The sequence below is a fragment of the Antedon mediterranea genome, chromosome 6, assembly GCF_964355755.1.
Source record: "Antedon mediterranea chromosome 6, ecAntMedi1.1, whole genome shotgun sequence".
NCBI lineage: Eukaryota > Metazoa > Echinodermata > Crinoidea > Comatulida > Antedonidae > Antedon > Antedon mediterranea.
The window spans coordinates 20,308,150-20,324,408 of NC_092675.1; the positions used below are offsets into that span (position 1 = coordinate 20,308,150).

General features: G+C 34.3%; 1 pseudogene; it reads left to right on the forward strand.

Annotated features, from left to right (window-relative positions):
• The window catches only part of LOC140052468 (uncharacterized), a 62,807-nt pseudogene that overhangs the window by 29,196 nt on the left and 17,352 nt on the right, over nt 1–16,259 (forward strand).

Below are 16,259 nucleotides of genomic sequence, written 5' to 3' on the forward strand. Positions count from 1 at the left end.
TGCTAAAAAACAGACTTTCCATGAATTTACCCTAAAATGTATATGAAATTTAATTTTTTTAATTTCTCGTTATTACTTCTTCATTCTGAAATGTCTATATTGTTATAATATTTTTTATTTAATAAATAAACGATATTTAAAAGCAATTTTAAACCCAGAATCCCCCTTTAAGAAATTGACCTTTGTATCGGAATTCAAATAGGTTCACAAACTTGACCCAGAAAGTCCAAAGGAGAGTTTGTCCAGATGTTTTAATGACCATTTAGTTTATAATAGAATCCCTAAAGAAAACACTTAGCTTAATTTTGTGACTTTCCCATCGTTAAACCAGGAGTGATCGACACTATTTAAGTACAGATTTGACAGTGTCATCCATCACAGAAATACCTTATTATACCGTTAATCACTCCCACTTAAACACCCCTGGATCAACTTAGGACCAATCGTTACCCTCACAGATGATGTAATGACATTATGCAAATGAACTGAGCCAATATACTCCCAAGTTTCAGAAGGGCCCAGACACACCTTACAGCCACTTCTCCAGAAGCAGACGAACACACTTCACACCTCACTGACAGCATCATTGATCCTCCGCGTTCCTTATCTATACTTATAGTTGTATATTGTACTGAAGTATTATACTGAATAAACAATATATGTGTTACGACAGTCAAGCGAGTAAAGAGTCTTCATTAGTACCTCAACAACCCAAACATTATATTACAATAGTACATATTTTTTGCTATCACACGCGCCAATACCATCGGGGTATCATAAGGGAAGCTCAGTTTAACTACATTTGGGCGATCTAAATTACTGATCATTTTGGTTTTAGCAAGGTTAATAGGATATTTATGACGTAATGATCAATTACGTAATACACGTATAAATAGACTTTTATCAGCTTTTCAGTCATGTACTTGGTGGCGTAACGGGTAATGCTCAGTTTTGAGTGCTATCGGCTGGGGTTCGAACCTCGACGGATTTTTTTTTTTTATGAATATTGCTTTTTTTTAAAAGAGATATAGTGACACTGTATTGTCGAATATGGATGGCACCATACCGGTAGGTATTCAAATATGCTTAATCGATGTAAAAATACTTTTAAAATAATAATCAATCATCTTTTTCTTATCTCGTAAAAACTTTTATTACAATTCCTTGGAAGTCATTCTAAGAAATAATACATCACCTGAAACCTGTAATAATTGTATAATATAAAATATTACACATTTTCTGTATGTAGTAGGTAGTTTAAGCGTATACACACATTCTCACGATGCCATTGCGTACACATTGTGATGACAGCCTGGTTATGAAGACGTGTCACATGACAATCACAGTAAAATATTCACAAACCAATCCGATCGGCCTACACATTCAATGTCATTTCATTTCATTTCATTTATTTATTTCACTTTACAACTATATAAATATACAGTGGAGGAGCCTAAAAGAAAGCAAAGCTTGTGGTGAATAGGCTCCTCAAAACAAAACAAAAATAAAATAGAAATAATATATAACACAATTAGAAACTTCAAAAAACAACAATTTAACTAATATCTTTTCTCTAACACATAAGTTTAAAACTAAAAAACAAGTAAAAAATAGATTATATAAATTATTTTAAAAATATCCAAATTTGTCATTAATAAAAGAATTTACAAAGAACCTTCAACCAATAATAGTTTAAATTGACGTTAAATAAAGCACCGTCCGTACGTATACACTTGTTGATGTGTATAAACGCACACCGTCACTGCGTACGTATTATTATACGCCTATGAATGACAGCCTCGTTATGAAGACGTGTCACATGACAAACGTCTTCAAATATTCACAAACATTCCACCAATCAACTTAGTGACTTATTTCTATTTTATATCACTGTGCTCCACTGGTGCTAAATTTGATCCACTGAACCAGTTACCGTAGTACTATTTCTATTTCGGAAGTAAATAAAGGCATAAATGGCGCTCCGTAGAAGTAGAGAATGTTCGATCGTCGAAATGACACTCTGAATATACCTCCTCCACATTTTGGGGATTTGGCATTATTTTTCCCAATCTGGCATTAATTATTGAGGCTACAGTACAGCATAATTTAAATTATCAACGCTGACCAAAGAAGGAAGGATATTGACATTATCAATGACAATGTTATTGTTATATCATATTTGTTTCTCAATCTTTAAATAAAATTACCAGGATTGGTGACATTTATAGAAACTTGCGTCGTCAACTCAGAGATAGTCATTCATTTTCCGTCCGGGTACGACGGTAAGTAAGGCCACAGTTACTTGTTGCATCATGATGGAGTAATCTTCACTCCATGCTTGTGGTGGTATACTCGCTGCCTCCTGCTAACAGGCGATGTGAAAATTGTACTCGCGTCCAATAACGACAATGGCCTTTATTTATTCGCGCGTTATTTATTACCGTTCTGCATTTTATGGCATTATCAATCAACTTATCAATCAATATTGAAACACTAGTTATAGTTTATTAATTTACAAAATCGAAAAGCAAAAGTGAACTTTTATTTATCTTTAGTGGATAATCCCCTGAATAATTATGCATATAAGAGCCCATGTTTGCGAGGAAAAAAAAGTATAAAATACACCACTAAACAATGTGTCCACATATACTTCGATATTAAAAATCATATAATCAATCAAGCCATCAAAATATAACCAAGCCTCACCAGTAAAAATTGAAAATTATACAAAATGGAATATTATGGATGGTATATATGAAAATATTGTTGAAAAGTGATATTGTACTTTGAATCTTGGTGCCAACCTAATTATAGCTTTAACATTAATAAACTTTAAAAAAGAAATCACAGATATATAGGAAATAATGTTTCTTTGAAGGAATAAAATGTATAGGCCTATACTTGATGTCGAACTTTCCAGACGGGTATATCGCTTTAAGCGATGCATGCGCATCAACCAAAGACGAGGTTGAAACATCGGATTCTCTTATGTAAAGAAATGTCTTATCACTGTTCATTCAAAACAGAGATACTCAAACACATTTATTTATTTTATTTGTTCTTTCTTTAAACTGAAATAAACTTTCAATACAAATGTACTGATTTCCAAAGTGGTTCAGTAAACATATTTACAACAAAAATAAAATATAAAACAAAAACAAAAAGAAAGAAAACCGATATAAAACTATTTACAATTGTGAAGGCAAAAGGTTAATACATATATGTTTTCATAGTGAAGATTTAAAAGTTGTCAAAGACATATTATGGAGTTCTGATTTTATGTTATTTGGTAGAGAATTCCATAGTTTAGTTGATTTATAAACAAAACTTGTTTTAGCCTGAGAGTTATTCCATGAAGTCATTATTACACATATACCCAAGCACATTATCTATGTATTTTCCACTCTGTCTGATCTAATTAATACCCATTTTTTTTACACTGCCAAGCTATGTGAAAGTGTTCTCTTCCTTTTATTATTGTATAGTTTTGCAGTTTTAATTTTTGTTTTAGTCATAGTCAATTGACTATGTTTTAGTGTAGTGTATTAAGTATATGAGGTTCTACAGCTAATTAAATATGCAAGGTCTTAATTGTACTCACACCTCATAAATATTGGGCATAGGTATGTAAACAAAGACAGATATCATGTATCAAGTTATCTTAATCTCTACAATTCACTTCTATTATAACATCAGTGCTGTGAACATCATAGTCTTTTCTTCTGCAGAGTTTCTTTAAAATTAACATTACCAAAACTCAATTTTGTAATTTGTTAACTGTAGTGTAAGTAAAAAATCAATATTACAATTTTCTTGTTATACAATTATGATTTAACCATGTAGGTTTATGTAATGATTTAGTTTGTGTTATTAACATACAGAACAGCATGTACAGTGTCACAAACACAATGTAATGGTGTGGCCAATCAGATTATAAGGGACATAAATTATTTTGGACTAGTAGGTTAGGACTAGTAGGTTAGGACTAGTAGGTTAGGACTAGTAGGTTAGGACTAGTAGGTTAGGACTAGTAGGTTAGGACTAGTAGGTTAGGACTAGTAGGTTAGGACTAGTAGGTTAGGACTAGTAGGTTAGGACTAGTAGGTTAGGACTAGTAGGTTAGGACTAGTAGGTTAGGACTAGTAGGTTAGGACTAGTAGGTTAGGACTAGTAGTTGAACCTGAATGAATGGCATACTGTTACAGTGTTTTGTATAATTATTTTAGTAGGGAGAACCGGTATTAACAGTCGATGTATAAGGGTTGCAGTGTTGCGTATGTCTTTATACTTTTTAATAATTAAACAATTATCTAATCAAACGTTTCGTGCGTTAGCATCGCACTTTTTCAAGGTAGTGGTTTCAGCTTGGTTTGCCGACACTGATCATGGCATAGTCACGTGATGTTGTTGTGACATGCGCCCTCTCTGAGTTATTTCTTGAATACCTCTGGGTGAATCCCAGAGGGGTCCGCCCCGGCCGGCCGTCTCACTTCTAACAGGTCATCATATATGTGTGGCAGCCACTTTCCTCCTTGGTCTCTGTTCATGTTGTTTCCAGTTTTTCTAATTGTAATTGCTTCTTGCCATCCTCTCTTGTTGATGTTTCCCTCTTTCTTTAACACTTTCGCCTCCCAATTAGGTGTATGGTTTTCCTTTATAGCATGGTCTGTGATTGCAGATTTATGTGTAATGTTTGATTGTGACATTCTGCTTGACCTTGTCATGACTCCTTTCATGTGATCTTCTACATCTTTTTTATGTTCTTTTATTCTGTTTCCCAGTTTTCTACCAGTTTCTCCTATGTATATTAAGTTGCAATTCATACAGGGTACACCATACACTACTCCACTTGTGTCCTCCGGCTTAATCTTATCTTTTGGGTGTACTAGATGCGATCTTAATTTGTTTTGGGGTACGAAGTAAGAGTTAATTTTATGGCTAGTGAGCGTTCTACGTATCTTTTCGGATAGCCCTCTCACATAGGGTAAAGCTACGCTGCCACGCATGTCTTGTTTGTTTTCTCCTTTTTTCTGGCTATTTTCTGTTTTTTTGTGTATCACTCTATTGATGGCCCAATTTGGATATTCACATATATTAATTAAGTACCTTTTGGATGTGCTTCATCTCTTCTCTTTTGCTCTGCTGTGTTGTTACAATGTTTTGGCATCTGTCCACTAGTGTGTTGATGACGCTCAGCTTGTGCTCAAGAGGATGCCTTTTTGATTTGAAGTTTAAGTATTGGTCAGTATGTGTGGGTTTCCTGTAAATCGAAGTTTTTGTAGTACCGTCAGTTTTTAGGGTGATGAGGCAGTCCAAGAACGGAAGAGTGTTATCGGTCATTCTTTCTGTAGTAAACTTGATACTTTTAGTAGGGTCTATGGTGTTAAGATGTTTGTTAAGATCTTCTATAGATTCTTTTTTGACCACAGCTAACACATCATCTACATACCTTCGCCAATAAGTGGGTCTGATGTTGTCATTTGCCCTGCTTATGGCCTCAGTCTCCAACCATTCTAAAAACAGGTTAGCAACGATTGGGTTAATTGGACTTCCCATAGCTATGCCAGATTTTTGCCTGTATATGATGTTTCCAAAACTAAAGTATGCGGTGTTCACGACCAGAGACAACAGTTCCATAACATATTCTACTTTCAGTTTTGTACGGTTTTGTAGCGTTTGGTCAGCCCTCAAGCATTCATATATTATTTCCAGTGATTTTTCTGTAGGGGTTTTTGTAAACAAAGACACTACATCAAAAGAAACAAAGGTTTGGTTAGGTGACACATGAAGATCTTTTAGTTCGGTGGCTAGTTCTTTAGAGTTGTTTATTGAGTGTGTGGTGTTGCCAACCATTGGTTTTAGAATATCTCTTAGAAATTTGGACACCTCATAGTAAATGGAGTCTATGCCATCTACGATTTGCCTCAAAGGCCAATTTGGTTTATGAATTTTAGGTGTGCAATATAGCCTCGGAGTTTTTTCCGCTGTCGGGAATAATTTACATTTTTCCCCATATGTGATTTTTTCACTTAAGCAATCTATTTAGGGTGTTCACCAAAGCACGTTTATATTTTGGAGTGGGGTTTGATTTGAGTTGTTCATATACTTGGTCGTCGGATAACATCTAACTAACCTTAGCTTTATAACCTGTTGTGTTTACTACAACCGTAGCATGGCCTTTGTCAGCAGGTAAAATTGTAATTTCATGATCTTCTTTTAGCAATTTTAGCCCTGTTCTTTCTTTGGCTGATAAGTTTGGAGATGGAGGTTTGTATGATTTTATTAGTGAAACGATCTTACCTCGTATATGACCCCTCTGGGATTCACCCAGAGGTATTCAAGAAATAACTCAGAGAGGGCGCATGTCACAACAACATCACGTGACTTATGCCATGATCAGTGTCGGCAAACCAAGCTGACACCACTACCTTGAAAAAGTGCGATGCTAACGCACGAAACGTTGGTATTAAAGTTTCAACGTTTATTTCCACCTTCATGAAAAACGAAAATTTGATTTCAAAAATATTTTGGGAAGGAGATGAATTTTTTCAATTTTATAATAAAGCTCAATATAAAGTAACAAATGTCAAGAATAAGTAAAGGACAGAAAATAAATATTCCTTTGCTTTATAATTAATCAGTTGCTTCTGAGTTATTATTTTGTATAAACTATATTCATTTCACTAGTTCCTATGTGGACATATTATGTTGGCATTAAAGACCCATTCCCTACAATTTGTGATGTCTTGTAAAAATAATGCATACAGTATATTACTTTTAAAAACATTAAACCCGGTCATTCCTTGTCTTAAATATACGTTTTATTTTATGGTAATTTTAACCATTCAATGATGAAAAAGGTTATCGCAATAGGACCATAGAATTATTTTTACATTAAATGTAGTTTGTGACCTTAAATTGGATTTAAAAAACGTACTGTAGGAATGGGACTTTAAACCAAACTTGTGTCATGTCCAGATAAATTTCCATTTCACACCTGATTCATTAACCCGGAAAGTGTCAGACACTGGTTGCGTGTATTTACACTGCAAAATACCAACCCGTGTAAATGTTCTAGATTAATTGAAATATCGCCCTCTCATGGATGAAGAGACACCATGTAATGGTCTGCTCATTATCACCTTAATTTTTTTATGGCAATACAAACAAATTGTGTCTACTCGTGAAAAATAATATTTCTGAAAAAAAATAACAAAAAAATAACTATACATTTAATTATTTAATATGTGAAAAAAAAAAAAAATCAGTCTTAATTGTATGTAAATTAAATACTATAGTGAGCAAGGATAGCAACCAACCGGAAAAAACACGCGGGACTGTTTACACCGCGAATACGCATCAGGTTGACTTGATGCAGAATACATTGCGCATCACTTAAGGGCCTTTCACACCTGTTCCGGCATGGTTCTGGTTCGGCAAATCGAATGGCAATGTTTCATTTTCACTATGCTCCACATGGCTATGCGCCAATCGATATGCGCATGGCCGCGTAAAAATGAAACATTGGCTTTGCCAGCGCCAGACTGGAACCGTGCAGACGGGTCCTTTACCCGTGTGGTTCAGAAACCGGGTTGGAATTTCTGCGTCCCAGGTACAATTCGGGTTACTTAATTCTGGATCAACTTGATTTGAGTTGTTATTTGTCCTAGACTCCTACTCTAAATTCAAACTATACTTTCAAATGATGTTTTTATTTACAATATAATTTAGTACACAATTTTTATTTCAGTGATTTTTTTAATGAATGGTGGGTAATTTCTTTTTTTCAGTGACTTCTTGACAGTGTACCAATATCCAGCGGTGGACAGCCGGGGCAAGTCAGTCTTACAGTACTTATGCCATCTGTGAATAATGAATTTATACAAATGTGAACATTGTGGAGATAAACTTCAAACACACCAAGAGTTTAAATTTCTTCGATGTCAAGTGAACGTTGTCAGACTTTGTCTAGATTTAAATAGTGGATGGAGCAGACATTTGGGAGAGTACACAGAAGAGACGCCATATGAATGTGTACATTGTGGAAAGAAATTCAACCAGAATGACGATCTGAAAAAACATTTGAAAATGCACAAAAAAGAGACACCATATGAATGTGAACATTGTGGGAAGAAATTCAACCAGAATGACGATTTCAAAAAACATTTGAGAATGCACACAGAAAAGACACCATATGAATGTGAACACTGTAGGAAGAAATTCAACCAGAATGACGATCTGAAAAGACATATGAGAATACACACAGGAGAGACACCATATGAATGTGAACATTGTGGAAAGAAATTCAACCAGAATGACGATCTGAAAAAACATTTGAGAATGCACACAGAAAAGACACCATATGAATGTGAACATTGTGGGAAGAAATTCAAACAGAATGATGATTTGAAAAAACATATGAGAATGCACACAGGAGAGAAACCATATGAATGTGAACATTGTGGGAAGAAATTCAAACAGAATGATGATTTGAAAAAACATATGAGAATGCACACAGGAGAGAAACCATATGAATGTGAACATTGTGGGAAGAAATTCAACCGGAATGACAGTTTGAAAAAACATATGAGAATGCACACAGGAGAGAAACCATATGAATGTGAACATTGTGGAAAGAAATTCAACCGGAATGACAGTTTGAAAAAACATATGAGAATGCACACAGGAGAGAAACCATATGAATGTGAACATTGTGGAAAGAAATTCAACCAGAATGACGATCTGAAAAAACATTTAAAAATGCACAAAGAAGAGACACCATATGAATGTGATCATTATGGGAAGAAATTTAACCGGAATGACGATTTGAAAAAACATATGAGAATGCACACAGAAGAGACACGATATGAATGTGAACATTGTGGGAAGAAATTCAACCGGAATGACGATTTGAAAAAACATATGAGAATGCACAGAGAAGAGACACCATATGAATGTGAACATTGTGGGAAGAAATTCAACCAGAATGACGATTTGAAAAAATATTTGAAAATGCACACAGAAGAGACACCTTATGAATGTGAACATTGTGGGAAGAAATTCAAAAACAATGATGATCTGAAAGAACATTTGAGAATGCACACAGGAGAGAAACCATATGAATGTGAACATTGTGGGAAGAAATTCAACCAGAATGACAGTTTGAAAAAACGTATGAGAATACACACAGGAGAGAAACCATATGAATGTGAACATTGTGAGAAGAAATTCAAAGACAATGATGATCTGAAAAAACATTTGAGAATGCACACAGGAGAGATACCATATGAATGTGAACATTGTGGGAAGAAATTCAACCAGAATGACAGTTTGAAAAAACGTATGAGAATACACACAGGAAAGAAACCATATGAATGTGAACATTGTGGGAAGAAATTCAACCAGAATGACGATCTGAAAAAACATTTAAAAATGCACAAAGAAGAGACACCATATGAATGTGAACATTGTGGGACGAAATTCAACCGGAATGACGATTTGAAAAAACATATGAGAATGCACACAGAAGAGACACGATATGAATGTGAACATTGTGGGAAGAAATTCAACCGGAATGACGATTTGAAAAAACATTTGAAAATGCACAAAGAAGAGACACCATATGAATGTGAACATTGTGGGACGAAATTCAACCAGAATGACGATTTGAAAAAACATTTGAGAATGCACACAGAAGAGAAACCATATGAATGTGAACATTGTGGGACGAAATTCAACCAGAATGATGATTTGAAAAAACATTTGAGAATTCACACAGAAGAGACACCATATGAATGTGAACATTGTGGGAAGAGATTCAAAGACAATGATGATCTGAAAAAACATTTGAAAATGCACACAGAAGAGACACCATATGAATGTGAACATTGTGGGAAGAAATTTAAATATAAAAGTAATTTGAAAAGACATATGAGAATACACACAGGAGAGACACCATATGAATGTAAACATTGTGGAAAGAAATTCAACCAGATTGGGAGTTTGAAAACTCATTTAAGAATACACACAGGAGAGACACCATATGAATGTGAACATTGTAAGAAGAAATTTAAACATAAAGGAAATTTGAGAAGGCATTTGCGAATACACACAGGAGAGAAACCATATGAATGTGAACATTGTGGGAAGAAATTGAACCGTATTGGGAGTTTGAAAATTCATTTGCGAATACACACAGGAGAGAAACCATATGAATGTGAACATTGTGGGAAGAAATTCAACCAGATTGGGAATTTGAAAATTCATTTGAGAATACACACAGGAGAGACACCATTTGAATGTGAACATTGTGGAAAGAAATTTAACCAGATTGGGAATTTGAGAAGACATTTGAGAATGCACACAGGAGAGACACCGTATGAATGTTAACATTGTGGAAAGAAATTCAACCAGTTTAGGAGTTTGAAAATTCATTTGCGAATACACACAGGAGAGACACCATATGAATGTGAACATTGTGGGATAAAATTCAACCAGAATGACGATCTGAAAAAAAACATTTGAGAATACACACAGGAGAGACACCATATGAATGTGAACATTGTGGGATGAAATTCAACCAGAATGACGATCTGAAAAAAACATTTGAGAATACACACAGGAGAGACACCATATGAATGTGAACATTGTGGGATGAAATTCAACCAGAATGACGATCTGAAAAAACATATGAGAATACACACAGAAGAGACACCATATGAATGTGAACATTGTGGAAAGAAATTTAACCAGATTGAGAGTTTGAAAACTCATTTAAGAATACACACAGGAGAGACACCATTTGAATGTGAACATTTTGGAAATAAATTTAACCAGATTGAGAGTTTAATACACACAGGAGAGACACCATATGAATGTGAACATTGTGGGAAGAAATTTAACCAGATTGAGAGTTAGAAAACTCATTTAATATTATACACACAGGAGAAACACCATTTGAATGTGAACATTGTGGAAAGAAATTTAACCAGAATTGGAATTTGAAAAGACATATGAGAATACACACAGGAGAGACACCATATGAATGTGAACATTGTGGAAAAAAATGTTACCAGATTGAGAGTTTGAAAACTCATTTGAGAATACACACAGGAGAGACACCATTTTAATGTGACCATTGTGGGAAGAAATTCAACCAGATTGGGAGTTTGAGAAGACATTTGAGAATACACACAGGAGAGACACCATATGAATGTGAACATTGTGGGATGAAATTCAACCAGAATGACGATATGATAAAAACATTTGAAAATACGCACAGGAGAGACACTTGTATGAATGTGAACATTGTGAAAAGAAATTAAAAGACATTGATAATCTGAAAAAAACATTTGAGAATGCACACAGAAGAGACATCATATGAATGTGAACATTGTGGGAAGAAATTCAACCAGAATGACGATTTGAAAAAAAGATTTGAAAAAACATCTGAGAGTACACACAGAAGAGACACCATATGAATGTAAACATTGTGAGAAGAATTTCAACCAGAATGACAATCTTAAAAAAGATTTGAAAATACACACAGGAGAGACACCATATGATTGTGAACATTGTTGAAAGAAATTCAACCAGAATGACTATCTGAAAAAACATTTAAAAATACACACAGGAAAGAGACCATAATATGAATGTGAACATTGTGGAAAGAAATTCAACCAGAAATGACATTTGAGAAGACATTTGAAAATACACACAGGAGAGACACCATATGAATGTGAACATAAAAAGAAATTCAAACTTCAAAGCAATCTGAAAATACATTTGAGAATACATATAACACACAGGAGAGACACCATATGAATGTGAACTGTGGAAAGAAATTCAAGTACAAATGGAGTTTGAGAAGACATTGGAGAATACACACAGGAGAGACACCATTTGAATGTGAACATTGTGGAAATAAATTTAACCAGATTGAGAGTTTAAAAACTCATTTAAGAATACACACAGGAGAGACACCATATGAATGTGAACATTGTGGGAAGAAATTCAACCAGATTGAGAGTTTGAAAACTTATTTAATAATACACACAGGAGAAACACCATTTGAATGTGAACATTGTGGAAAGAAATTTAACCAGAATTGGAATTTGAAAAGACATATGAGAATACACACAGGAGAGACACCATATGAATGTGAACATTGTGGAAAGAAATGTAACCAGATTGAGAGTTTGAAAACTCATTTGAGAATACACACAGGAGAGACACCATTTTAATGTGACCATTGTGGGAAGAAATTCAACCAGATTGGGAGTTTGAGAAGACATTTGAGAATACACACAGGAGAGACACCATATGAATGTGAACATTGTGGGATGAAATTCAACCAGAATGACGATATGAAAAAAACATTTGAAAATACACACAGGAGAGACACTTGTATGAATGTGAACATTGTAAAAAGAAATTCAACTTGATTGGGAATTTGAGAAGACATTTGAGAATACACACAGGAGAGACACCATATGAATGTGAACATTGTAAAAAGAAATTCAACTTGATTAAGAGTTTGAAAACTCATTTAAGAATACACACAGGAGAGACACCATATGAATGTGAACATTGTGGGAAGAAATTCAACCAGATTGGGAGTTTGAGAAGCCATTTGCGAATACACACAGGAGAGACACCATATGAATGTGAACATTGTGGAAAGAAATTCAACCAGATTGGGAGTTTGAAAACTCATTTGTGAATACACACAGGAGAGACACCATTTGAATGTGAACATTGTGGAAAGAAATTTAAAGATAAAAGTAATTTGAGGAAACATTTGAGAATACACACAGGAGAGACACCATTTGAATGTGAACATTGTGGAAAGAAATTTAACCAGAATGACGATCTGAAAAAACATATGAGAATACACAAAGGAGAGAAACCATATGAATGTGAACATTGTGGGAAGAAATTCAACCGTATTGGGAGTTTGAAAACTCATTTGCGAATACACACAGGAGAGACACCAATTGAATGTGAACATTGTGGAAAGAAATTTAAAGATAAAAGTAATTTGAGGAAACATTTGAGAATACACACAGGAGAGACACCATTTGAATGTGAACATTGTGGAATGAAATTTAACCAGACTGGGAATTTGAGAAGACATTTGAGAATACACACAGGAGAGACACCATATGAATGTGAACATTGTGGGACGAAATTCAACCAGAATGACGATCTGAAAAAAACATTTGAGAATACACACAGAAGAGACACCATATGAATGTGAACATTGTGGGATGAAATTCAACCAGAATGACGATCTGAAAAAAACATTTGAGAATACACACAGGAGAGACACCATATGAATGTGAACATTGTGGAAAGAAATTTAAAGATAAAAGTAATTTGAGGAAACATTACACACAGGAGAGACACCATATGAATGTGAACATTGTGGGAAGAAATTTAACCAAATTGAGAATTTGAAAACTCATTTAAGAATACACACAGGAGAGACACCATATGAATGTGAACATTGTGGGAAGAAATTTAACCAGATTGAGAGTTTGAAAACTCATTTAAGAATACACACAGGAGAGACACCATATGAATGTGAACATTGTGGGAAGAAATTCAACCAGATTGGGAGTTTGAGAAGCCATTTGCGAATACACACAGGAGAGACACCATATGAATGTGAACATTGTGGAAAGAAATTCAACCAGATTGGGAGTTTGAAAACTCATTTGTGAATACACACAGGAGAGACACCATTTGAATGTGAACATTGTGGAAAGAAATTTAAAGATAAAAGTAATTTGAGGAAACATTTAATAATACACACAGGAGAAACACCATTTGAATGTGAACATTGTGGAAAGAAATTTAACCAGAATGACGATCTGAAAAAACATATGAGAATACACAAAGGAGAGAAACCATATGAATGTGAACATTGTGGGAAGAAATTCAACCGTATTGGGAGTTTGAAAACTCATTTGCGAATACACACAGGAGAGACACCATATGAATGTGAACATTGTGGAAAGAAATTTAAAGATAAAAGTAATTTGAGGAAACATTACACACAGGAGAGACACCATATGAATGTGAACATTGTGGGAAGAAATTTAACCATATTGAGAGTTTGAAAACTCATTTAAGAATACACACAGGAGAGACACCATATGAATGTGAACATTGTGGGAAGAAATTTAACCAGATTGAGAGTTTGAAAACTCATTTAAGAATACACACAGGAGAGACAACATATGAATGTGAACATTGTGGAAAGAAATTTAACCAGATTGAGAGTTTGAAAACTCATTTAAGAATACACACAGGAGAGACACCATTTGAATGTGAACATTGTGGAAATAAATTTAACCAGATTGAGAGTTTAAAAACTCATTTAAGAATACACACAGGAGAGACACCATATGAATGTGAACATTGTGGAAAGAAATGTAACCAGATTGAGAGTTTGAAAACTCATTTGAGAATACACACAGGAGAGACACCATTTTAATGTGACCATTGTGGGAAGAAATTCAACCAGATTGGGAGTTTGAGAAGACATTTGAGAATACACACAGGAGAGACACCATATGAATGTGAACATTGTGGGATGAAATTCAACCAGAATGACGATATGAAAAAAACATTTGAGAATACACACAGGAGAGACACCATATGAATGTGAACATTGTGGGAAGAAATTTAACCAGAATGACGATATGAAAAAAACATTTGAGAATACACACAGGAGAGACACCATATGAATGTGAACATTGTGAAAAGAAATTCAACCAGAATGACGATTTCAAAAAAGATTTTAAAAAACATCTGAGAGTACACACAGAAGAGACACCATATGAATGTAAACATTGTGAGAAGAAATTCAACCAGAATGACAATCTTAAAAAAGATTTGAAAATACACACAGGAGAGACACCATATGATTGTGAACATTGTTGAAAGAAATTCAACCAGAATGACTATCTGAAAAAACATTTAAAAAATACACACAGGAGAGAGACCATAATATGAATGTGAACATTGTGGAAAGAAATTCAACCAGAAAGGACATTTGAGAAGACTTTGAAAATACACACAGGAGAGACACCATATGAATGTGAACATAAAAAGAAATTCAAACTTCAAAGCAATCTGAAAATACATTTGAGAATACATATAACACACAGGAGAGACACCATATGAATGTGAACTGTGGAAAGAAATTCAAGTACAAATGGAGTTTGAGAAGACATTTGAGAATACACACAGGAGAGACACCATTTTAATGTGACCACTGTGGGAAGAAATTCAACCAGATTGGGAGTTTGAGAAGATATTTGAGAATACACACAGGAGAGACACCATATGAATGTGAACATTGTGGGATGAAATTCAACCAGAATGACGATATGAAAAAAACATTTGAAAATACACACAGGAGAGACACTTGTATGAATGTGAACATTGTGAAAAGAAATTAAAAGACATTGATAATCTGAAAAAACATTTGAGAATGCACACAGAAGAGACATCATATGAATGTGAACATTGTGGGAAGAAATTCAACCAAAATGACGATTTCAAAAAAGATTTTAAAAAACATCTGAGAGTACACACAGAAGAGACACCATATGAATGTAAACATTGTGAGAAGAAATTCAACCAGAATGACAATCTTAAAAAAGATTTGAAAATACACACAGGAGAGACACCATATGATTGTGAACATTGTTGAAAGAAATTCAACCAGAATGACTATCTGAAAAAACATTTAAAAATACACACAGGAGAGAGACCATAATATGAATGTGAACATTGTGGAAAGAAATTCAACCAGAAATGACATTTGAGAAGACATTTGAAAATACACACAGGAGAGACACCATATGAATGTGAACATAAAAAGAAATTCAAACTTCAAAGCAATCTGAAAATACATTTGAGAATACATATAACACACAGGAGAGACACCATATGAATGTGAACTGTGGAAAGAAATTCAAGTACAAATGGTGTTTGAGAAGACATTGGAGAATACACACAGGAGAGACACCATATGAATGTGAACATTGTGGGAAGAAATTCAACCGGAATGACGTTCTGAAAAAACATATGAGAATACACACAGGAGAGAAACCATATGAATGTGAACATTGTGGGAAGAAATTCAACCAGATTGGGAATTTGGGAAGACATTTGAGAATACACACAGGAGAGACACCATATGAATGTGAACATTGTATTAAGAAATTCAACTTGATTGGGAATTT